This window comes from Brachycentrus maculatus, unplaced genomic scaffold (assembly GCF_059751285.1).
Source record: "Brachycentrus maculatus isolate JH-2025_06_01 unplaced genomic scaffold, ASM5975128v1 h1tg000958l, whole genome shotgun sequence".
Taxonomy (NCBI): Eukaryota; Metazoa; Arthropoda; class Insecta; order Trichoptera; family Brachycentridae; genus Brachycentrus; species Brachycentrus maculatus.
The window spans coordinates 118,421-143,881 of record NW_028281679.1 but is presented as its reverse complement, the minus strand read 5'-3'; the positions used below and the strand labels follow the sequence as shown (position 1 = coordinate 143,881).

The following is a 25,461-nucleotide window of genomic DNA, read 5'->3' as shown; positions in this document are numbered from 1 at the left end:
TTACATACCCTTAGGGTCGACCAATTAGTTTATGCAAATGGAAAATTTTACTGTACAAGTATAAATTTTACTCATAATTTTAATGTTTTTTCACTAAATTACGAACAAAACATGAATTAATGGTTGCAAATACACAGTAGATCAAAATATTATGAAAATATTATCTCGAAAAGAACTCAAGTCTTTGTAAACTTCAATTTCCTCATATTTTTTTATTTATTTTTCAAAACATATTACATACACAAGTCATATATTTAATATTCCCAATGATTAATTTCTATTTCTCATTTTGGGACATGGGATTAAGGTTAACAAGACTAGAACACAAATATTAAAGTTACAATTTTTTTTTTAAATGACAAACTAACTGGCAAAATATAAAAATAATAAACAGGTTTAATAAATAGGGATACGAAGCATATTTAAAAGAAATAAATGAGAAAAACATAAGGTAACAAGCATATATAAAATAAATAAATGAGATAATATAAAAAAACATAGGGTGAAAACAAAATAAGAAAATATGACTTACTGCATGTATGTATTATATTAAATATCTTTCCATAAAGTATTTTTTTAGATCATTCATTTTGGATCCCCAAATGGGTTCTATTTTATATATATATATATATATATATATATATATATATATATATATATATATATATATATATATATATATATATATATATATATATATATATATATATATATATATATATATATATATATATATATATATATATATATATATATATATATATATATATATATATATATATATATATATATATATATATATATATATATATATATATATATATATATATATATATATATATATATATATATATATATATATATATATATATATATATATATATATATATATATATATATATATATATATATATATATATATATATATATATATATATATATATATATATATATATATATATATATATATATATATATATATATATATATATATATCAGACAGCTGGTTAATTTGGGTGAAGGCAATATATTTTAAGGACCTTACTCCAAATTTAGTAGTGTTTACCGGCTCCACATGTATTTTGTTATGTCCTCGTGTATTATGATTATGAATTTCTTTGTTAAAAATATGTAATTGTATATATCATAAAGTAACCATTTTACAGTCTAGCCCATGCGTAACTCGAGCACTGAGTTAATATTGCAAATCCAACTTGTCAATACTGATTTCTCGAGCCATACATATTGATGAATTTGTTTTTATTAACTAACCTAAGCGGTTTTTTTTTTTTTTTTTTTTTTATGTATTAATTTTAAATCAAACACAGATTTTTTGAGTCTACAAAGTTGTATTTTACTAACAAAAAACACATAAAAAATTATATTGTGACAATTGTTTCGCCTTGTTAGGGCATTATCAAACGAATGTGAAGATCAAATGGACTACGGTCCTTATGTAGCTATACAATTCCTTATGTAGCTATACAATGTAGCTAAGAATTGTATAGCTACATAAGGACCGTTTGATCTTCACATTCGTTTGATAATGCCCTAACAAGGCTAAACAATTGTCACAATATAATTTTTTATTTGTTTTTTGTTAATAGAATACAACTTAGTAGACTCAAAAAATCTGTGTTTGATTTAAAATTAATACATAAATTAAAATGGAGTTCTACAAATTAAACGCCAAATCAATAAATAAATAACCCAAGCGGTATTCGGGCAATCTTGTTTCCACATGTTCCTGCAGCAAAGAATTTTATTTCAATGTTTAAAAGTTATAAACATATTGGTAATTTAATCTAATGATAGACGCCGTGGCGTAGTTGGGGAGACGTTAAAATACAAATTTGACATTGCGGGTTCGATCCCTGTCAAGTACAAAATAAATTCAAGAAAGATTTATTTTCAATTAGTCAGGGTTTTTGTAACGTATTTTTCACAATTACCTTACTATCCTTCCTGCAGACAAGCCTCTAAAAGTAGAGGCTTTGCGGGTTTTTCCTTTTTTTATTTCATAAATGTTTTAGATAATATAATAGTTCATCATTTTATTACCACACTGTAGCTGAATGACAAATCATGCATGAAGGTTCAAGATAAAAAGGCAATAGATCAGATCTGTTTATTGAAGATCTATATAAGTTTTTGTTAGTCCAATAAAAAAAGAATCTAGATCAATCAGTATTAAAATTTTAAATATGTCAAAACTAATCCATACTAATTGGTATTTCTCTGCCAGCGGTTAGAGCCTTTGGAAATAAATATTTTTAATATTCCCCCCCCATAAAACTTTTATTCAAATGTTTTTATTATACACGCTTGTATTTTCAACTTCTTCTAAACCTTATTTGCACTCAATGGTGCTTAGGGCACTGCATCGTATAGGCCCAGTGTTATCTTGATCGTTACTTACATGAAGGCAAAGTAATCACTACAGCGGAAAAACTTAAAAATCATAATAATATTTTATTATTTAGATTTTTCCATACTGGCATATTTTGCAACAATTGTTTGATTATTTGTTTGTTACCTTTCTGTTTCAAGTGATACAATTTTGGATGACGTGGCTGAATGACATGATATTTAATGCGCTTAGAGACTGCATGCGAGTACCACACAACATCTTTCTCCATTAAGTAGTTTTATTTTTAAATGATAAAACTTTATTTCTGACATCATTGAATGTACAATTAATTGAAAAAACTTATGTATTTAATATTTAATAATACTGGTAGCTGAAATACAAATCGCCCAGCCTTTTTATAATTAACAATCAAGATAACTCTGCCTCCATAAAATGTAGTGTACTATGCACCATTTGTGTGCAGAAAAGCGTCGAAGAAGATTTAAAGTGGTTTGCTAATTTTGTCAAATTTTGACATTGATCCTTGTTTTTGCAATCTTGCGTATTTCTTCCGAACTTGCCCAGAAAATCAAACTTTGATGTATTTGTATACTAAAGGGTTTAATACAATCATTTTGACAAGCAATATTCACTCGTTGGTTTTCTTTGCATAAAAACTATAATTGCCTAATTTAAAGGAAATCCATTACTTATATTTGCGGAATCATTCAACCGTGTACAGTTATATTAAAAATTGGTGGAAGATGTTCACTGCAATAAATTAAATGTATTTTTTAGTGGAATTTATTTATATATATTTATTAGCGGGTACCTACGCTTCTGTGTTTTTTTCTATACAGGTTCGTTCCATTCCGTCTCCCACCATTTTCAAATTGTGTTTTGTACTCTTCACGTTGTCGCCCCTGTTACATTTCGCTTTATTCAGTTGCCGACGTTGTTTCGTCGGGGGCGGTCCTGTCATCTGTGTGGGACGTCATGCTCGCGGAGATCTATCTCTCGTTTCTGTTCACGGTCTAATAATTTGTGATATATTATGCTAGTGGCGGCGTGATTGTTTAATTGTAAACAAATAATATGATACAATCAGCATTTCTCAAGTGTTTGCAGTGTGGATTTCTCTGTAGCTGTCTCGGGAGCGATGCACCTCAACATTAAAATATTTTTTGGTGAGTGACAGCTTCCTATTTTTCGGGTTAAAATCGCTATCTAATTCTGAATGTATCCTTTATCCTCTATGATTATAAGGAAGAAGTAATCTTTGCATTAATTTTTATACTCTAAAATAAAATTTTATGGGCATATCATAAATCAAACTGCCAATAAGTAGTAAATGTGCCTACTCCACATGTCCGAAATTTCGCTTCCTGCTTTACATTTTTATCTCTAAACAACTCTTAAATTCGCGACAATCTCTAATTTCTTATGCATTGTTTGTAGTTTTTTTTAACATTCTAACATCCGCGCCAGAGTATGCAGTTACTTCGTTATACAATTTAATGAAAAGGTCATTCTATTCACGTAGGTATCTAATTATTTTCGAAATAGATCTGTCAGAAAATTGTATGCAGTCGTGAGTGGCCGTATTGGAGTTACGGTGTTTTATGTGCATGCTAGCATAAAATGTCGCTCACTCCTTTCAAGAACATAATAAATAAAAAAAACTTATTTTTCAGGAGAAAGTTTTTAAAGTTCAAAAATATAATACAATGTATTAAAAATAAATATCAAGCCACTTTACTGTGCAACAGATCTTTTCAAATTAAACCTGAAGGTTTTTTCTCCATTTGAAAAATATTTAATATATTAAAAAAAATAATTAAACAACGCCTTTTCTTCAAAATGCAAAAACGACATTTGCTGCCCTGTAGCTGGTAAATATTAAGTTAAAAATATGCCGCTTTTGCTGGGATATAGTACACTTTCTGGGCATTCCGAAAACATGCACAACTGAAAATTGACGATTTTTGATTTATGACGTTCTTGAAAGGAGTACACACGTGTGTAAAGTGATCACTTAAACCAGCCTATGACGGTCGTCAGCCCCGTAAATGCCCAGACTTCCATATCCTTCTTCATCTTTGATGATATGTTACAAAATAATACAATATATTTAATTTAAAATATATTATTGATGTTAACATGTTGACAACCATTGGTTGTTTGTGATTGATTGACACTCTTATCTCTCAAGTGTGTGTATTTGAATGTTTTGATTGATTTTTTATGTTACTTTAATTGTTTCTTATCTACTTTATGTACATTTAATTGATTTATTTAGATAACATCTTGAATCCCCCCAATTTATGTTTTTATTAATAAATAATTTGTTTTAAGTGAGATAATTAATAGCCCGGAACTTAATTTTTAATTGAACCGAGGTAAAATTTATCGTAATTGCATTTTTTTTGCTTAAAACGCCGTTTTTGTATTGATTTGCGATATTTAAGGTTTATTGTGAGATCTATAGAATTTTCTTAAAGGCACGGTATTCGTTAAATTTTCAATTAAATTTAATTCAAACCCTTACCCGCAACCCAATGGTACATAGGGCACTGCATTATATAAACATAGTGTTATCTTGATCGTTAACACAATTCGTTAAATTCGTATTAAAGACACAGTATTCGTTAAATTTTTAATTCAATTCAATTCAAACCCTTATCCGCACCCCAATGGTGCATAGGGCACTGCATTATATAAACACAGTGTTATCTTGATCGTTAACACAATTCTTTAAATTCGTTAATTCGTTAAATAGCACCTTTTTTGTTTTTTTTTATAAATAAAGAGAAATATTTGTGTTTTTATTATTTACACAAATATTTCAATTTCATTTCTGTGAGCCTAAGCGGCTCATTATTCGAAATAGGTATCAAATTGTGGTAGAGTGGGTTCGAACCAAGAAACTCAGACTTAAGAGTCCGCGACACTAACCACGGGACCACAACCCGACACTTAATTTTTGCTAAGCTCAGGTAACATTTGACATAAGTAACTTTTAAAAACGTCTGAGACATTACTATCTGTCATTAGAATCCTAACTGTCGATCAAACCTCCTCCCTCTACCTCCTTCCCTAAACTCCCTTCTTCCTTTGCCCTCCTTATTATCGTCTTTTTTTAATTGGTAATTGGTATATTAATATGTAATTTATGTTTTTTTTAATGTCAATTTGTAATTTATGTTTTTCAAATGTTCAAGTACTATCTACCCTCTGATTGCAAACGGCTATATATGGTATCAAACGTTTTGATCAATATCACTAGTCCGTCTTTGGTCGGTTGGAAGATATTGCTTTTTAGCAATAAGCCCGCCAATGTACTTTTTATTTTCTGTACATGAAGTTTATAAAAAAAATAATTGTTGTTTTTTAAACACCGTTTTTGTATTGAACGATAGTTTTTATTCGAAATAAATATGTGGTTTTAAAAAGAAGAGTTACAACATTTTGAGTGTGTCCAAATACTTGTTCACAAAATCTGGATTATCTCCAATTACAGGAGTTATTTTCATATTATTTTTTGACATCTCATCAAAGATGAAGAAGAATATGGAAGTCTGGGCATTTACACGGTCGTAAGCCCCGTAAATGCCCAGACTTCCATATTCTTCTTCATCTTTGATGAGATGTCAAAAAATAATATAAAAGAAGAGTTATTGAAAGGTATTGAGTTAAAAAAAAAATTAAAATATTTTTTCAATACACATTCTAAGAAAACAGCAACAAAAATCCAATGTGTATTATTTAAAAAAAATAACCAATTTAGAAACCTTGTTCTTGAATCACTAGAATAAGCTTTATTAATAAAAATGAAAATGGTATTTTCTGGCGTTTCTCATGTGTGTGATTATAATCCAGGATTCGGACCTCACATACTAATATAAGAGTTTCTGCTTAGTAAAAAGCTTCTTTACATCTCACCAATAGATGTCTCTAGGGAAGTTCTAGTGATTCAAGAACAAGGTTTCTAAAAAAAAATGCGTGACCAGACGTCCGGCTCAATGAATTGCCGGAAGCAACTGAATTTTATTATCGCGACTATGGTCTTAAATGTTGGGATAGATTTTTTTATACAAGTATCTACCTTATTACTAGTTGTTTAAAATGATATTTTGTCCACAGGGATTCGATTTTATTATAATTTCGCCATTTTACGTTATCTCCATACGAATACGTATTGTGTTTCAAAACAGTCTCTAGTTACTTTGTTAAGTTATTACTTTCCGACTACGAATACAATTCCAGTGAAAAGATAAGTTTATAATAAAGGTTTTATTTAGTAAATACCACTATTTCTTAAAATCTACTGTGACACGTTTTTCGATGCATTCCGTATCATTTTCAAACACCTTATACGGTGTATGAAAATGATGCGGAATGCATCGAAAGTGATATATAAAGTGAAAAATGATATAAGTTTTAAAAGATATATATATTTTTTACCCTTATCCGCACCCAATGGTGCATAGGGCACTGCACCATAGCGATGCAGTGTTATCTTGATCGTTAATTGCATAAAGGCAAGGTAATCGGCCCTGCGCTTCTTTTACCAGTCCATGGTGATATAAAATAAGTATGAGAGTGAAAATCACTGATATTTATTTTGACCCCCACCCCCCTGGGAATCGAACGAGGGACCTCCAGCATGGTGGCCAAACGCGCTGACCACTACACTACGGAGGTGGATATATATATATATATATATATATATATATATATATATATATATATATATATATATATATATATATATATATATATATATATATATATATATATATATATATATATATATATTTACATATATATATATATATATATATATATATATATATATATATATATATATATATATATATATATATATATACATATATATTTCTAACTAAAACCAGTATTTTAAGCAAAAAAATCAATTATGTCAAATGTTACCTGAGTTTAAAGAAAATTTTACGAAATTTAAAAAAAAAGTATGATAATATTTAAATCGATAATCCATTAATTATTTTATGTGGCCAACGGGTTAGTTAAAATAATATTAAAAAAGTAAATTGCACAATATTGTACAAGATGAATACAGTGATTAAACTGCAATCGGCAGATTTCGAATGGTTATTGAGTAAACATAATATCCGTGTAACCTTATATGTATGTAGGATGCATACAAACATGCATGTTGTTTTCATCACGCTTTATACACACTATATGCGTGATAAACTAGCCATGGTTATTTATTTATTTTCAACATGTTGAGTGATTTAACAACAAAATTTAAAATAGATATAAGTATGTATTACAAAAAAGTGGTAGGATTTTTTTGTGCAGTATTACAAATGTAACTTTTTAGCGAGGATGTATTGAAAGCTGTCCCACCGCATGCCCAGATCTGATACAGAAGCATCTAGGCTTCCTGACAGATCTGCTCTTGCTAAGCAATTTTTTTTAACTAAGTTGCGAAATTGATTGAAAATGTGAAACAATATAAAATTGTATCCCGATTTTACTTTGAATTTACATTTAAAAGCTTTCAATATACCTGTCACTGCCAATCTAAATAAATACAAGATTGTAAGTCCACCACCAAATTTTCTAGAAGTACCCCAGTGTAGGCAGTGAAAGGGATTAGTGTTTAGTTCAATTAGTCGGCTAGATCCGATTCCGACTCGACGTTGGACGGTACACAGACGCCCACAACCCCGACCAGCACAGCAGACAGACACGGAACAGTGCTAAGACATTTACAGAAAATGGTCAGTCATTGCATTTCCACTCAACCATTATTCATCGACCCTATTTCGGATTCCTTTCACAAGTAACTACACATATATATATATATATATATATATATATATATATATATATATATATATATATATATATATATATATATATATATGTATGTATGTATGTATGTATGTATGTATGTATGTATGTATGTATGTATGTATGTATGTATGTATGTATGTATGTATGTATGTATGTATGTATGTATGTATGTATGTATGTATGTATGTATGTATGTATGTATGTATGTATGTATGTATGTATGTATGTATGTATGTATGTATGTATGTATGTATGTATGTATGTATGTATGTATGTATGTATGTATGTATGTATGTATGTATGTATGTATGTATGTATGTATGTATGTATGTATGTATGTATGTATGTATGTATGTATGTATGTATGTATGTATGTATGTATGTATGTATGTATGTATGTATGTATGTATGTATGTATGTATGTATGTATGTATGTATGTATGTATGTATGTATGTATGTATGTATGTATGTATGTATGTATGTATGTATGTATGTATGTATGTATGTATGTATGTATGTATGTATGTATGTATGTATGTATGTATGTATGTATGTATGTATGTATGTATGTATGTATGTATGTATGTATGTATGTATGTATGTATGTATGTATGTATGTATGTATGTATGTATGTATGTATGTATGTATGTATGTATGTATGTATGTATGTATGTATGTATGTATGTATGTATGTATGTATGTATGTATGTATGTATGTATGTATGTATGTATGTATGTATGTATGTATGTATGTATGTATGTATGTATGTATGTATGTATGTATGTATGTATGTATGTATGTATGTATGTATGTATGTATGTATGTATGTATGTATGTATGTATGTATGTATGTATGTATGTATGTATGTATGTATGTATGTATGTATGTATGTATGTATGTATGTATGTATGTATGTATGTATGTATGTATGTATGTATGTATGTATGTATGTATGTATGTATGTATGTATGTATGTATGTATGTATGTATGTATGTATGTATGTATGTATGTATGTATGTATGTATGTATGTATGTATGTATGTATGTATGTATGTATGTATGTATGTATGTATGTATGTATGTATGTATGTATGTATGTATGTATGTATGTATGTATGTATGTATGTATGTATGTATGTATGTATGTATGTATGTATGTATGTATGTATGTATGTATGTATGTATGTATGTATGTATGTATGTATGTATGTATGTATGTATGTATGTATGTATGTATGTATGTATGTATGTATGTATGTATGTATGTATGTATGTATGTATGTATGTATGTATGTATGTATGTATGTATGTATGTATGTATGTATGTATGTATGTATGTATGTATGTATGTATGTATGTATGTATGTATGTATGTATGTATGTATGTATGTATGTATGTATGTATGTATGTATGTATGTATGTATGTATGTATGTATGTATGTATGTATGTATGTATGTATGTATGTATGTATGTATGTATGTATGTATGTATGTATGTATGTATGTATGTATGTATGTATGTATGTATGTATGTATGTATGTATGTATGTATGTATGTATGTATGTATGTATGTATGTATGTATGTATGTATGTATGTATGTATGTATGTATGTATGTATGTATGTATGTATGTATGTATGTATGTATGTATGTATGTATGTATGTATGTATGTATGTATGTATGTATGTATGTATGTATGTATGTATGTATGTATGTATGTATGTATGTATGTATGTATGTATGTATGTATGTATGTATGTATGTATGTATGTATGTATGTATGTATGTATGTATGTATGTATGTATGTATGTATGTATGTATGTATGTATGTATGTATGTATGTATGTATGTATGTATGTATGTATGTATGTATGTATGTATGTATGTATGTATGTATGTATGTATGTATATATATATATATATATATATATATATATATATATATATATATATATACGTATATACACACAAACACATATATTTTTTCTTGATACACGCCTATCACAATCCTAACAAACAATGGACATTAAAAAAAATAATAAAGAACAACCCTATCTCACAAACTTTTTAGCTAACTTAAGCTTTTTAGCGAGGATCTCCACAAATCGCTCACTTCTTTCAAGAACGTCATAAATCAAAAAACTTGATTTTTCAGGAAAACGTTTTCAATGTTTAGAAATATAATACAATCTGTTAAAAAATATCAAGCCATTTATTGAACTTTTTACTGTGCAACAGATTTTTTTAGGTAAAACGTGAAGGTTTTTTCTCCGTTTGAAAAATATTTAGTTTATTAAAAACAAATTAAACAATAACTTTTCTTCAAAATGCAAAAACAACACTTTCTGCCCTGTAGCGGGTAAATATTATGTTAAAAATATGCCTCTTTTGCTGGGATATAGTATATTTAAAAAAATGACGATTTTTGATTTATGACGTTCTAGAAAGGAGTGAGCGAAATGGTATATTGTAAAACACTTTTGTGAGTAGGTTTTTGACTCTGGTACCTAGCTGACTACGCGGCGCAGCGCCTAAAATAGCCGAGTATTAATGAGAGCTACTTTATACAGGTGTGGCAAAATTTTCTACTTCGTTCAGTTCGATGTGTGGGCGTCAACATAATTTATTTTAACTGTTTGTTGCCAACACGCTGATGTCAAATTTTAATTATTCCCACTAATTTACTAATTACATTGGTGTCACACTCCTCCACAGTTGACAATAGTGGGGCAGGGTTGATAATATCGTGTCTTCAACATTTGTATTTTTATTATTTTCCCAAATTTTCAATTTCATACTTTTTCTGTGAGCCTAAGCGGCTCACTATTAGAAATAGGTATCAAATTGCGGTAGAGGAATTCGAACCGAGAAACTCTGACTTAAGAGTTCGCGACACCAACCACGGGACCACAACCCGACACAATGCAGGGTTTTCACTCCAAATTGGACGTTTTACAAAACTAATTAAACGTTATTTTTAGAGAGGTGTTGCGTTCTATTCTCTCTGCCTACCCCTGCGGAGAAGTGGCGTGATGGTTAGTTAGTGAGTTATCTTGGCGATAGTGTTATCCCTCAGACGAATGTCCTGCAAAATGATGCTCGAATGGTGAAATAAAGAAATAATGCAAGGCTGTGATAACCACTATCGATAAAATTAAGAATAGTTTGTTGAGATAGTTTGGACACGTGGAACATATGGTTAAACAAATTTATAAGTCAAATGTAGTTGGAAAAAGAAGCAGCAGAAGACCGAGGAAAAGTTGGCACATGTATGTCAAGTACTTGAAAGCGGCCGGGCCAGGAGTCGAAATAATCGGCGGGTATGTATGAGGAGATGCATGAATGTGTAAAAGGCGAAGAATGTTTGCAAAGACAGGATGGTATGGCGTTCTATTCTCTCTGCCTACCCCTGCGGAGAAGTGGCGTGATAGTTATTTAGTTAGCTTGGCGATAGTGCATCGAAACACGCGTCACCGTAGATTTTAATAAATACTGGTGTTTACGAAGGTAATTTTTTATTTCTTTTTGATTTTCGACACTTAACTTCATTGAATAGATGTTGTCTTCACTGTGTAGTTATACATTATCGTTTGACTGTAATTTTAGCCTAGATATACTATACATAGAGCCTTGTGAAATCTTCTTTCGCTCATCATCTCGGCTGTACAACGTTTCCCAACTTCGTCTTCGACTCCGTGAAATGCCAGTGTCAATTACTTCTACCGACGCCATTTTAAACATACAAAAAATTACTCGTGTCATTAATTATTTAATCTTAATGCCTCGTTCTCTCTTCTGACAGAGAACTAGCTGAGAGAGCGAGGTTGTTATTCACGTTACGGATACAAAAAACACTTTCAACTAACCGTCACGCCGCTTCCCGCAGGGATATTCAGAGAAAATATAACGCCATACCAATCTCGGCTCTCCAAACTTAAAACACAGTAATGGTCATTTTTTTGCAGTACGGTTTTTCGCATTTTTGGACTAAGTAGAATCTACTTAGTCCAAAAATGTGCTACAAAAAAATGTCACTGTGTTTTGAGTTTGGACAGCCGATCTGTCTTTGCGGACAATCTCCGCCTCCTCCACATTCATATATCTCCCCATACAACAAACTTCCCCTCTTCCTCATACATACTCGCCGATTGTTCCGACTCCTGACTCACTTTCAAGTATTTGAAATAATTAAGTTTTTCTCGGTTTCCTTCGGCTTCCATTACCGACCGAATTCGCCTCATAAATTTGTTTTGCCGTTCTTTCCTTATTCATTCTTGCAATTCACGCACCAAAACGCATGCGATTTTTTATATTTTGTATATTCATAAGTATGTGGATAGTGCTATGGTAGTGACGTGTAGTATTGTTTGCATGCTGGTGTAGTGATTGTCCTGACGAAGAGACGGGTACGTCTCGAAACCGGTAGACACGAATCTCGGCGAGTGATTATATGCTGACATTTTTCTGTTATTACAAGTTTTCTATTATTGCTCGTTGTGTATTTTTGGAGTCATTAATCAAAGCTCTGACCCAGTGGTTCTCAACCGGTGCTCCACGAGCTTAAAATCAAAATTACACACAAATATCCACAGATGTCATTGCTATACAAGTTACATCATGCTAACTGACATTACTTCGACGTTTATTAACGTCGATACTCCTTTTAGGAAAATTCGCACTGACGTTCATTTACGTTCATACTCCCGGACAGCTTAAAAAGTTGACAAGCTTAAGTGCCACATTAAATCACTTTCGCCGCAAAAAGTTTCTTCCTCTTCTTCTTCTTGGTAGGCCTTGTGGCCTGTTTTAAGAGGGATTCTGTTGATTCCAGTTGACGATCCATCTCTTTGGTGGTCTGCCCGGTTGCATGGATTATTTATGTCTTTATGTATTTTTTTATTTAATGTAATTTTTAACTTGTATGTAATGAAATAATCAGTTTTATTTTTAACAAAAGTTTTCGTTCTTTGTTTTTGGTGCACCGCGAATTTTTCATATGATCGAAAGTGCTCCCTGACTTCAAAAATGTTCAGAAACACCGCTCTAACCTTTCACACTCGTGTGTTTCAATCACCTTCAGTTTTAGCATCTCCGAGGCATCTTGCGTTCGTCTTGCTTTATTGTGATTTTTAGCGCTTCCTCCGCCTCTCCTTATCTTCACACTTTATCCTCCACTTTCTGCACGCTCCGGCGGATTATCCATTGTTTGCTGGTAATTGTTATTCACAACCAGAATGTACAGTCACCGCCCGAATTACAATCATCGCACAACATGTTAAAAGCACTTTTTATTTTTTATTAAATACTCAACGTTACGTTGTCCGCCTCCGTAGTGTAATGGTCATCACGCTCTTCTACCGTTCTGGAGGTCCCGGTATCGATTCCCAGGGGGGTGTCAAATAAGTATAAGTGATTTTTCACTCCAATATTTAATTAATATTACCCTGGACTGGTAGCTGATGCAGAGAGCTGATCACCCTTCCTTGTGTTTACGATCAAGATAACGCTGCGTTTATATGATGCAGTGCCCTATGCACCATTGCGGTGCGGATAATGGTCTGAATGAATGAATAATATTTATTTAATATAATCCTGGATAGATGTATGGTATGTCCATGGTAATATTGAATAAATATTAGAGTGAAAACATCACTTATTTTTTTGATCTCCCCCCTGGGAATTGAAGCCGGGACTTTTAGAACGGTAGGCGAGCTGACCATTACACTACAGATGCGGACATGATAGGCCAGGAGAATGTTCTTAGGCAATCAATAAATGTTATTTAAAAAAATTAATAAAAATAAAATCAGTACGCAGCCGGACAAATTTATGTGACTATAATATTTTGGTCAAGGACCGTATGGATATACGTATTATGCTTATTTATTTTGACACTTTATTTCAGAGAGCCACTCCGGACGCAAGGTTACGGTGGTCTCACGTACCGAGCACAGATTTCAAGAAGCTTAGAAACAAATCGCTCATTTCCAGTGTAAACACGCTCTTTGCACTGTGCATACAAACCAGGTAAATGCAAATTCACCCGGCTTGGTTAAAATTCACCGCCAGGGTCACATTTTTAAGCTGTATTTTAATTTACTTGTATCTCAAGTTAGGCATTGTTGGGTAATATATCCAAAATTAAACAAGGTTTATTTGGTTGAATTCTACATTTATTTATGTATATTTTAATACGTGACACGTTTCGTCTTCTTAGGACATTTTCAAACACTGCCTAAAATTATTTACAAAATATCCTTATATACTAACAATAATTGATATTATTAGGTCTAGGAGTACATAAAATGGTAGGTATTTCGGTGGGTAATGTGCATTTTTGTGAATGTTAACATAAGCTAACATCCAGATTACTCATCGAAATACCCACAATTATATGTACTCCTAGACCTAATAATAGCAATTATTGTTAGTATATAAGGACATTTTATAAATAATTTTAGGCAGTGTTTGAAAATGTCCTAAGAAGACGAAACGCGTATTAAAATATACATAAATAAATGTAGAATTCAACAAAATAAACCTTGTTTAATTTTGGATATATTACCCAACAATTCAATATGGAATTCTACCAACTGTCTGCAGTTACAATGAATCAAGTTAGGGTTTAAATTTCTTGCCAAGAAGACAAGCTTAGGGGAAGACTTATCCGATATCGTATTCGTGTTATGGTAGAGAAAGTCCAAAAGTAGTTTCTGAGGTATCTCTACATGAGAGAGTACGGGTATTATTCTTGGCTCTACCCGACCGAGTTTCTACGGGGTATGCTTGGCTAAAACAGTTTACAGACTAGAAGGAATGTGTATTTTATTACGCATTTTTATCGATTGTTGCGCGGTATGATCGATAATCCAGAAATTATCCGGAGCATTGGTCTGTATGTTACCGATAGTTAGCTGAGACAGCGTCGGCATAAATTGTTTCACATTTCTATATGTAGGACCAACCTGCCAATGGTTATGCCTGTAGGAAGAGCTACCGCTATGCTGAACAATATCATGCTGGATATTGATCTATTCCATGTGCTGAGGGGTAATCCGAAGCGGGATTCGTCTACATCTTTAACAAGAGTATTCTTGTTTATTTTCGATTTTTTTAATGTATACGCTTTAAATTTAAGTTTGTAATGTGTATATTAATTATAAATAAATAAATAAATTGAATTAAAAAAAAATGAATTGAATTAGTTCATAAAGAACTTTTGCGAGAGGTGGTATCATGCATGAACAAAATAGTGACAGAGTCTCTGCTTAATAAAAGCTTTCCTCATCCCACCATAGATGGCTATTGTGAAATACAGATAATCCACATTTGTGAACAAGTATTTGGACACATTCAAAATGCTGTAAATAAATTAGCTGGTCAAATTATAAGCTTAATTAATAAAATGAAAAGGATATTTTCTGGCGTTTCACATGTATCTGATTATAATCCAGGATTCGGGTCTCACATAGAAATGAAAGAGATTCTGTTCAATAAAAAAAGCTTCTTTCATCTTACCATAGATGTCTCTAGTGAAATTCTAATGATTCAAGCAATGTGTTTCGAATTTGAATAATATATCTAGACGTTTCATGAATTTGAGTAGTGTGGTAGTCAATCATGTGTACAATTGGCGAATGTTACACATGTGTAAAGTGATAACTTAACCAAGTCTATGACGGTCGTAAGCCCTGGAAATGCCCAGACTTTTATATTCTTCTTCATCTATGCTGAGATGTCATAAAATAATGTAAAAACAGTAATTTGCGGACAGTTTGCATTATTTTTTCTGGAACGACAAAACATTTGGGGCTCGAATATCTATTAAGGTAACGGTTGCCGAAATTCGCATCACTTTTTTCGTTTTTTTTTCTCATCAAATTACAGTTTTTCTAACTGATTTTTCTAATATGTGTCGTTAAATATTTGTGTCGCCTCAAATTGCGCAAATACTGACGTTAAACGGCAAAGTAACTGAAGTTTTTTAGTAGCTATTTTATAACTTGTTATGTGTGTCGTCATTGTTTGTTTTTTCCTATGCTTTGAATTTTCTCACTTAAAAAAATGGGCCTATTGTTAGGCGAACCGGGCTACATTAAAAATAATATAGTTTAGGTACTATGCCCGTGCGATTTTCAAATGGGGGTCCATGTACTATAAACGAGGAGCCTTCGTATTTATTTTAATTTTTTAAAGTATTTTTTTGGCATATTATTTCGAGAAATAAAAAGACATTGTGTTCAATTCAATTCAATTTATTCAATAATTAATATATACATTACAAACAAACATTTAAGGCGTATACATTAAAAAAACAAATTAAAAATTACACAAGAAGACTCTTGTTAAATGTGTAGAAGAATCTCGCTTCGGAAAACTCCTTCGGACACATGGAACAGATCAATATCCAATGTGATATTGTTAAACATAGCGGTAGCTCTTCCTACAGGCATAACCATCGGCAGGTTGGTCCTGTGTATAGGAATGTGAAACAATCTATGCCGACGCTGTCTTAGGTAACTATCGGGAACATACAGACCAATGCTCTGGATAATTTCAGGATTATCGATCATACCCCGCAACAATCGATAAAAATGCGTAATCAAATACGCATTCCTTCTAGTCTCTAAACTGTGTGTGTTTTGATCCACTCAAATTTTTATTAACCAACTAGTTTCGGCAACAACCTGTTGCCCTCTTCAGGGTTTAATTTATGACTGCCGAATTTATGACTGGAGTTGTTGCCGAAACTAGTTGGTTAATAAAAATGTGAGTGGATCAAAACACAAAGTCTTTTTATTTCTCGAAATAATATATCAATATGATCCACAAAATTAATGCTTTCAATATTCAAAACATATTTATTTGGCAGTCACCCAGTGAAAGGATGTTTTTACCAATGTCAAGTATTATTTTTATTTACAACCAAAATAATAAAAACAATTCATACAAAATTTCATAGTTTAAATGGATTTAAACACTTGTATAAAAACACTCTCGAGCTTATCAATGTAAACACGTCTAGTTTCGAAAACTACAGATGTTCTCACCAACAGGTGAAAATGTCAACTCAACTTGTATTTTCAGCTGTTGCTGATAACATCTATCTCTATAGTTCTCGAAACTAGTCGTGCTTACAGTAATAAACAGTAATAAGTCGTGCTTACGAAACTAGTCGTGCTTACAGTAATAAACAGTAATAAGTCGTGCTTACGAAACTAGTCGTGCTTACAGCAACGATCCTTCCGTAATAAACTCAAAATTGGTATTTTATAATTGATTAATTTGTAATATTTAAATCATCGTCTTATTTCACAAAGTTTTTTTTTAAAATTTTACATTCCCTTTTTTCACGTTTTTTTCTTCACTTTTCACATAATTAATCATAAATTATATAGTATAAATTATATTACTAAAATTCAACATTTCAAAAAATTCAAACCCTTACCCGCACCCGATGGTGCATATGGCACAGCATCATGTAAACGCATTATTGATCGTTAACATGAAGGTACCGCTTCAGGTACCGCTTCAGGTACCGGTCCAGGGTTATATTGAATAAGCGTTACAGTGAGAAAAATCACTTATTTTTATTTGACTCTCCCCCCTTCGAATCGAACCCGGGACGTCCAGAACGGTAGCCGAGCGTTTTTATGCAATACAAAACCTATTATGAAAGGGATCATATTACTATATTTTTTAAATTATTTTTTTGTTTTTACTATTTTATGTGCTGTGCTGTTTGATTACTCAATAAATAATAATAATAATAATGATAAAACCCTTATTCGCACCCCAGTGGTGCATAGGGCACTGCTTCATATAAACGCAGTGTTATCTTGATCGTTTACACATGAAGGAAAGGTGATCAGCCCTACGCTTCAGGTACCAGTCCAGGGTAATATTGAATAAATATCACAGTGAAAAAATCACTTATATTTATTTGACCCCCCCTGGGAATCGAACCCGGGACCTCCAGAACGGTAGCCGAGCGTGCTGACCATTACACTGCGGAGGCGAACTCAATAAATAGATAAATAATATTTATTGGTTCAATAAATAACTTATATATACATATATATATATATATATATATTTTTTTTTTCTTCATAATACCCTTCAATCATTGAAGGCTTTATTACATTTTAAATATTAATCATAATGTTTGCTAAAGTACCTACGTGTCGGCTTGTTTGATTTTCGTCGCTGACATCATTAGTGTTTTCTTATCAATATTTATAATACATCGATCTAGCGTCGACAGGGTTTTTATTGTAGGTATATTAACAACATTTTGAGTGTGTCCAAATACTTGTTCACAAAATCTGGAATAGATATTAATATAAGAGTTTCTGCTTAATAAAAAGCTTCTTTACATCTCACCAATAGATGTCTCTAGTGAAGTTTTAGTGATTCATGAACAAGGTTTCTAAATTGGTTCATATATATATAGAACTTCCAAGAATTTGAGTAGTGTGGTTGTCAATAATGGGTAGAATTGGTGAATGTTACACGTGTGTAAAGCGATCACTTAAACCAGCCTATGACGGTCGTAAGCCCCGCAAATACCCAGACTACCATATTCTTCTTCATCTTTGATGAGATGTCAAAAAATAATAGGTATATTAATATTATATATATTTTTTAGTATTATCGGTACTCAACAATGCTAAGCTTTTCTTTTGCGATGGATCATCCAGATGAATTGTTTTCTGATTAAGAATTTGTGGATGATTTAAATATAAAAATTGAATACTTGTATAATACTACTTTTCGCTCACTCCTTTCAAGAACGTCATAAATTAAAAATCGTCAATTTTCACTTGTGCATGTTTTCGGAATGCCCAGAAAATGTATTATATCCCAGCCAGCAAAAGCGGCATATTTTTAACTTAATATTTACCCGATACAGGGGAAAAAGTGTCGTTTTTGCATTTTGAAGAAAAGGTATTGTTTAATTATTTTTTTAAATATACTAAATATATTTCAAATGGAGAAAAAACCTTCAGGTTCTACCTAAAAAGATCTGTTACACATTAAAAAGTTCTTGGTTTGATATATATTTTTAATACATTGTATTATATTTTTAAACTTTAAAAACGTTCTCCTGAAAAATCAAGTTTTTTGATTTATGACGTTCTTGAAAGGAGTGAGCGTTTTGTGTTTATTCATGTATACACGACTAGTTTCGAGAACTGTATACAGATGTTCTCATCAACGGGTGATAACGCAGATATATATATATATATATATATATATATATATATATATATATATATATATATATATATATATATATATATATATATATAAATATATATATATTTATATATATTTATATATATATATATTTATACATATATAAATAAATATATATATATATATATATATATATATATATATATATATATATATATATATATATATATATATATATATATATATATATATATATATATATATATATATATATATATATATATATATATATATATATATATATATATATATATATATATATATATATATATATATATATATATATATATATATATATATATATATATATATATATATATATATATATATATATATATATATATATATATATATATATATATGTATGTATATATATATATATATATATATATATATATATATATATATATATATATATATATATATATATATATATATATATACATATATATATACATATGTATACATATATACATATATACATAAATAAATACTTATATTACGTTCAGGAAATGAACGGTTGTTTGTTGCTGTCGCATAATTTTAAGTTTCGTTTCCTTACCAGTTTAAATGTAAACCGTCACATTTCGCATAGTGTCTTCTATTGCCATTATCTCGCGGTCACAGTTGACTGGATCCTAAGCAAGCGGGTGGGTCGTTCGGTCATGTCAGCCTTTTGGTCATAGACCGGTTTACGTCGCGGAACTGTCATAATCGGCTCTAAGGTGATGGCCCGCATCGCCCGCGCGTTTTCCATGTTATGGGTTCGACTCCCGCGCACTGATAGGCCGGAATAGACTGCGTAGAATGAATCGATTGTTTATCTCGATTTATCGAAGACCCCGAATCCTTTCTGCGTACACATTTCCGTATATCGCTCACTCCTTTCAACTACGACACATATAAAAAAAAAGATTTTTAAGAGATCGTTTTAAAAATATAATCAAATGTACTTAAAATAAATATGGAGCCACTTATTGAACTTTTTACTATGCAACAGATCTTTTTAGGTAAAACCTGAACGTTTTTTCTCCATTTGAAAAATATTAAGTTCATTAAAAAAAAATATTATACAATACCTTTTCTTCAAAATGCAAAAAAAACACGTTCTGCCCTCTAGCGGGTAAATATTAAGTTAAAAATATGTTGCTTTTCCTGGGATAAAGTACATTTTCTGGGCATTCCGAAAACATGCACAACTGAAAATTGACGATTTTTGATATATGACGTTGTTGAAAGGAGTGAGCGTTATGTTCTGTGCAGTAGGTACCCACCTCTCGACTCATCACACCAATGAGATGACTAAATATTTCTACACTTTTTCCAACCTGTTTCACATTTTTTAAATCAAATAGAAGGGTAATTAACTATAACCTAACACTGAGTATTTAAATGTTTTAGAATTAGTACATAAACCTTGAAGATGACAAGGTTCTTGTCGAAAGCGGTTGGAAAAAGTGTACCAATAAATTAAAACAAAGTTGTTTTATTTTATAGAGTAAAGTTGTTTTATTTTATAAAGTTTATAAAATGGGCTACAAAGTATGCGAAAAACATTCAAGAAATCTTCTGCTTGGTGTAGGCCTATCTTTATACAGTGTTTAATTACTTAAAAAAAATATATTATAAACCTATTTTTATATAACGGACTTTCGGCTTTGAGGGACACCCCCTCAGCCCAATTAGTCCGTTATATCGAGGTTTTACTGCACTACCGTTTTTGGAGTAGAATGCACTAGCAAAAATTTTAGTCGCTGGCTACCTCATGTGAGTATTTAATATTTTTTTCTGAGGAATATTATAACTATGGTCGTATGTTGGGCGTTGTACCAAATCGATACCACTCAGATTATGAACCGGGCTTGTTCGGTGGTTATAAATACATCTCCCTTTATCGGCGTTATTCTTTATGCTCCTGTTAATATTTAAACGTGTGTTATAAATCTCAATGTCACGCGCGCGGAATGAAAAGGTCACTTTGGACAGCGTATTTAAATGTAACTACAATATTTTCAGCTGACGCCCATTTCAATCTAACCATTTGTGATTAAATTTTGTTTTGAAGTTTTTTTTTCTATCTATTTGGGACTCTTCAACATTCAAAAGTATTTTAAAATTTCATTAATTGATTCGGCAGTCACTTTGTGGTAAAATCTATCAATTTTTAATTAATGTTTTACGTAGTAAATACCACTATTTCTTAAAATCTACTGTGACACGTGTTTCGATGCATTCCGCATCATTTTCAAACACCGTATGTGAAGCTAATTCTAAATTTTACACACAGATTTTAAGTAACACAGTAAGTGTCACAGTAGATTTTAAGAAATAGTGTTATTTACTAAATAAAACATTAATTGCAAATATATTTTAAAATCTTGTAGCTATGTATATTTTTCTTCTCTCGCCGCATACGTCATTCCGACATTCAAGATTTTCTTGTGCTCTTAGCATTATTTAAATTTGATTCATATTTAAGGGTGCACTCTCAAATATATTAAGTCAGTACGCGACCGGCTGCGCGAGAAGCCACACGTGTTGTCTGCGCACATTTTTTAAGAATACATATTAGTATGTATGTATATTGTATTTTGGCGACTAAATATCTGAATTTGAAATACTGGATTTCAGACTTGTCTTAATTGGTGTGATATCTATAAACGCATGTCAGGAATAGAGATATTTTGTTTTAAAAATTAATTAAATTTTAATATTAAAAAAATAAATATTATATAACAACAAAAGTCGTGACTAATGGACAACGTATTTTCTTTGGTTACTTTTTATTTCCAGCTATTTTTTAAATGTCGAATTGTCAATTATACAAGTTAGAAATACGCAGTACACAAACACATTTCACTCAATCCTTTTAACAACGTCATATATAAAAAAACTTGATTTCTCAGGAGATCGTTTTCAAAGTTCAAAAATATAATATAATGTATTAAAAATATATATCAAGCCACTTAATGAACTTTTTACTGTGCAACAGATCTTTTTAGCTAAATCCTGAAGGTTTTTTCTCCATTTGAAAAATATTTAGGATATTAAAAAAAAAAATTAAACAATACCTTTTCTTCAAAATGCAAAAACATCACTTTCTGACCTGTAGCGGGTAAATATTAAGTTAAAAGTATGCCGTTTTTGCTGGGATATAGTACATTTTCTGGGCATTCCGAAAACGTGCACTGAAAATTGACGATTTTTGATATATGATGTTGTTGAAAGGAGTGAGCGATTTGTGCACTGATTGCCACGATAAGCTTTAAATGTAAATAATCGAATACAAAAACCGAATTAAGATAGGATTTCTTTTAAATAAGTCATTTTTAGTCATTTTTAAATACCATAAATACTACAAAGTTAACTTTATAAAATATCTTTTTTGATTCGATCGTCCACGGTTCGATAACGAAGATACAGAATAGTCACTTATGACGTAACGGAGAACACATTTTGCAGATTAAAATCTATAAAAGAATAGTGGTTATGGCAGGAAAAAAATATATACATTACTTTTTTTAACATATGCCTGATTCAGACGGCCAAGTCATAACAATATATTGGAATAATACGTTTCTAAATCATATACAGTACAACCCCAGAAGTCCTAACTCCGGAAATCTGAAATTTCGAGAAATCCTAGTAAGATTTTGAAGAAAAACATTTGTAACATAAAATTATGGTCCATTGAAAACTTAGTGAAAACTGTGTATGAGCGAGGTGTGTTGAGGTGGTTTGGGCATGTATATCGAACAATGAGTGAAGAAAGAACAGTTTAACAAATTTATAAAGCGAATGTAGTTGGAAATAGAAGCAGAGGAAGACCGAGGAAAACTTGGCACGATCAAGTAGGTACTAGAACACCTTAAAGTGGACAGGTTAGGTTTCGGTATAATCGGTGGGTATGTATGGTATGAGTAAATACATGAATGTGACAGCTGAAGTATGTTTGCAAAGACAGAATGGTGTGGCGTGCTATCCTCTCTGTCTACCCCTGCAAGAAAGCGGTATGATGTTTATTTAATTAGTACAGTGGAACCACTCGTAACGAGCACCTCTCATAACGGTGCAATTCTCATAACGAGCAAAAAAAAATGTAAAAAAGTTGCTCTCTACTGAGCGAAATTTTGCATATCGAGTTACAGAGAAAGGTCAAGTCCCCTTTTCACGATATTAACTTGTGGGCCGGGCTTCCGCGCCATTAAAAACAGAACATGTTTCGCTTAACGAGTGTTTCGCTCAACGAGTAAGATTCTGGAATGAATTATGCGCGTTATGAGAGGTTCCACTGTACTTAGGTTAGTGCACTAACGGCCTGGTGCTAATATTTCAAGTACAAGTACCTACCTGTAGCCACACAGTAGCTATGTCATAATGCTGGAATTGCAGTAGCAGAAGTCGCCAGCTCGCTCCGTATGCAGAGCGAAGGCAATCCACATTGCTGAAATGTTAATTAGTTGCAGTAATAGAAACTCGACTATTGTGGCAAAGGTGGTGACAAAATGCACTGGATGGCGCGGTTCTTCAACTTTAGTCGTGTTTTGTACTATTTTATTTTATTTATTATTTCGGCATTCACTTGATGTAATTGTAAAAGAAAAATACGTTTTTTACCACTTGAGTTTATTTTATTTTTTTTTTATTAATATAATGGCACGATCAGGAATGCCAAATACTTGAAAGTGGTCAGGTTAGGAGTCGTAACAATCGGCGGGTATGTATGAAGAGATGCATGAACGTGGAAGAGGCGAAGAATGTTTGCAAAGACAGAGTGGTGTGGCGTTCTATTCTCTCTGCCTACCCCTGCGGGGAAGCGGTGTGATGGTTAGATAGTTAGTTATTAATATTATCATGATTCAAATCCGTTTATTCTATTGAATTAATGAAATTTTATGTTTTCATTGATTACAAAAAAAACAAGTTAAAGGTTTTAAAAAATATATATTCTTCTTTCTTCTAACTCTCATACGCACCCAATGGTGCACAGGGCACTGCATCATGTTTGATTTATTTTTTATTTTTTTTTATTTGTTCGGGAATTGTACAGCTTTACATTAAAAAAAAAGTATATAATAAAAAATAGTTACATTAAAAATAATAAACATTACATTACATTAACAAACATAGTTACATTAATAAAAATAAAGCCAATTAAACAACTCCACATTTATGTTATAATAACTATTAAAACACTAAGAGATAAAAAAAAATGGGAGTGTGTGTGTGTGAGGGAGGGAGTAAAAGGGTAAGGGCATGGTATAAAAAATAGAATTTACAGGAAGAAAAAGGAAAGGAGAGGAATTAATGAGAGTGGTCAAAGGATTTTTTCTCTCTTTTTTTCTATATTCGACCACGCTAGACTGTCGTCGCTTTCATTTTACAAAACCGGCATTTTTTTTTAAAAAACCTTGTTTTTTGCATTTTTGGACTAAGTAGAATCTACTTATTTAAAAAAAATGACACTTAAGTTCTGTGTTTTATGTTTGGACAGCCGATTTGTGGGTCGCACAATATTGACATACTATATGTAGATTATATATATATATATATATATATATATATATATATATATATATATATATATATACTATATGTAGATTATATATATATATATATATATATATATATATATATATATATATATATATATATATATATATATATATATATATATATATATATATATATATATAATATATTATATATTATATATGTAGTATATATAATATATTATATATGTAGTAGCTGTGCGGAATAGTGATTTATTGTTAAATGTCTGTTACATTCATTCCTAATAAACCAAACTTAAGGGCCATGTAACCGGTTCCTATTTTTAATAAATACTTTTGATTAAGTTTCACGTTTTTAATTGCGTAGTCCGCCAGATGAATGTTTAGTTATTAAGGGGTTAAAACAGTTGTGGATTAGATTTTTTTGATTAACATTGTTTCGGCCAAAATGTGTGTATTTTTCAGAATAATTTATGTATTAAA

At 30.9% G+C, this 25,461-nt stretch overlaps 1 protein-coding gene across 1 annotated transcript in view; it reads left to right on the top strand.

The window, feature by feature from the left end:
* Positions 1–3,294: 3,294 nt before the first annotated feature.
* LOC148299769 (beta-1,3-galactosyltransferase 5-like) overlaps positions 3,295–25,461 on the top strand; it is a 71,285-nt gene continuing 49,118 nt past the window's right edge. Inside the window, exon 1 of the mRNA XM_088275702.1 lies at positions 3,295–3,537. The gene's annotated coding sequence lies outside the window, so the exon portion shown is untranslated. The remainder of the gene's footprint in view (positions 3,538–25,461) is intronic.